This window comes from Vulpes lagopus, chromosome 8 (assembly GCF_018345385.1).
Source record: "Vulpes lagopus strain Blue_001 chromosome 8, ASM1834538v1, whole genome shotgun sequence".
Taxonomy (NCBI): Eukaryota; Metazoa; Chordata; class Mammalia; order Carnivora; family Canidae; genus Vulpes; species Vulpes lagopus.
The window spans coordinates 79811598-79814336 of NC_054831.1; positions in this window are offsets into that span (position 1 = coordinate 79811598).

Consider the following 2739-nt stretch of genomic DNA (forward strand, 5'->3'; position numbering starts at 1 on the left):
CGCCGCCGCCGCCATCTTCCGGGGTTTGAAAATGGCGGCCGCGCGGCGAGCAGCCAATCGGGGGCGGCGGGCGGTTGCTAGGAGACGCGAGGCCCGCCCCCGGCGCGCAGGCGCTTCCGACCGCTCCTGGGGTTTCGCCCGCTGCCGGGGCGCGCGGGAAGGGTGCTGGGGTCCGAGAGAGCCCCGGTGGTGGTGCCCTAAGCTGGGATGTGCTGGCCACATACCCCCTCGTGACGTAGATCCCGGTAACCGCAGGTGCAGGCGACCTCGGGGCGGCGCCTAGGGAAGCACTGCTGCGGTCTGACCGCCCTCGGGAGCCGAGTCAGCAAGTGAAGGACCTTCTCAAGTAAAGAACACGGGCGTTCAATAGCACGGTCTTTGCTTTTAAGTTCTTGCGTTTTATGTGTCAAAGGCTGCAAAACTTCTCTCTGACGCTACAGATTCCGTTTCTGGGACTACATCCTAAGGCATCATAAGGTTGCATGTGCAAAATAATAAACACATAACATAAAAATAAAAATTAAAAAAAAAGGATTGCATGTGCATCGAGGGGTGCAGAGCATGCCCCGCCCCCAGTGTGGTGTCGGGGCTGTTCTGAGCTATGCGCACCTGTTCTGAGCTCGTCCTTTCCTTCCTCAAACCTGGAGGTTGACTCCCCTGTGAAAGCTGCCCTTCCTGGACCAAGAAGAAAGAAGCGTCCTGATCAACCCATTGGGGAGATAGGAGGAAGCCCAAGGACACAGAATTCGTAGAAACAACACTCATTACAGTACGTCTTCTCTTCTCATATATTGCAGCTACTTTCCCACAATTAAGTCTCTCTTCCTCTGACCTTTTTTTTTTTTTTTAAAGATTTTATTTATTTATTCATGAGAGACACAGAGAAAGAGGCAGACACACAGGCAGAGGGAGAAGCAGGCTCCCTACAGGGAGCCCAACTCAGGACTCGATCCCAGGACCCCAGGGTCCCGACCTGAGCCAAAGGCGGCGGCTCAACCACTGAGCCACCCAGGAGTCCCTATTTCGTAATTTTTTAAATCATGAGATGCTGAATTTGAATTGCATTTATAAGACAAGGAAAAGTTCTTGTGTTATGAGAATCATGTTGAGATATCCTACCTTATCCTACCCTTCCCCCAAAGTTAAAGAAGAGAATATTGCTTTGAAGCCGTTAGAATAAAGCAGTACAGAAATGCTAAAGAGCAAAAAAGAAAAAGAAAAAAAAAAAGAAATGTTAAGGAGCTGTTTTTCTGTTTTTATTTATTTAAGTCGTGTCTGCACCCCACAGGAGCTTGAACTCATGACCCCAAGATCAAGAGCCACATGCTCCTCCAACCGAGCCAGCCAGGTGCCCAGAAGGAGCTTGTTTCAACCAAAACAGAGATTTACAAATATTCTCTTGGGGGTCTTTCTCAAAGGTTATTTCAACAACTAGTAGACTGATATGAAATAGTACACAAATCAATGATTCTAAAACCTATTCTCTTTCATTCCCTAAGTGAATCCAACTCTCTTTTTGTGAAACTATTTACCAAGTGATACGGATCTTGCTTGTTTTAGCAATCAGTGCGGTCAGATAGTATGTGCCAGTTGTATGTGAGTGGGGTTATAGAGGGAAAATGCTGGGAATGCACAAGTTTCTTTAATTCTGCACCCCGGATACTTCAGTTCTTTCACCAGGCCCTCAGACACATGTTTTGCAGGAAAATCAGAGTTAGAAGAATGCTTTAAAAGATATTGAAGCTGTGCTTTCATAAACTGCCAAATGGGAAGGTTACTCTGATGGTAAACTTATTTGATGAAGACAATGTTCCATCATCTAATCTGACCAGCAGAACAGTATGTACAGGCACCAGAGAGCAGACTATTTGAAATCAGTTTTATTGTTTTTTAAAATCTATCGTGTGTTTGTGTGTAGGGGAAGGAAGGGAGAGTTCTTCTTCTTTTTTTTTTTTTTCATCCATTTATCATCTATTTACTATCGTGGTTTGCTTTTAGATATTTTAAGGAGAAAAACAGTAAAATTGGAAACTAGAGTGCCAGCTGGGGGAGTTTAAGGAGAATGGAAGTTGGGGAGAAAAATGTGTGCCCAGGAGAAGCACAATTGATTAGAAGTAGATTGAGTTGAATTGCTTTTATTCTTGGACTGTCTTGTGAGGAGGCCATTGGAGTTTTAAAGTACTGAATTATGTTAGTCATGGGGGAGGAGGGTGGAGAGGGAGGAATATAGGGATGTGGGCTCAGTGGGGGTGGGAATGACAATGAAAAGTGATTCTGGCTGCCAACGGAGAATTAGCAAAGATAACTTCAGAAATGTCAGAATATCAGAATTACTTCTCAATGCTGAACAATTTTTGTTGAACAGGAATTTCTTCCTTAGAAGCGTTCTTTTTCTCATTCACTTAGCCAGTGAGTTGACTGGCCTATATTAAAAAATACTTAAGAAGAAAAAAAAAAAGAAAAACAAAACAAAACAAAAAATACTTAAGAGGGGAACTTTGTAAAGAAAGGAAATCCTAACTATACACACCATACTTTTATACATGCAGGTATTTTTTCATTCTCTTTCAAGATCTAAGGAGTGTCACCCCATGTGTCAGTGAGGGGTCTACCAGAGAAATAGAAATAGTTATAAATTTATATAATATATATGTGTGTGTGTGTGTGTGTTTATGTTTATGAAAAATGGAGTTTTATACAGAGGAGAGATTTATTATATGTATATGAGATAATGAAGTA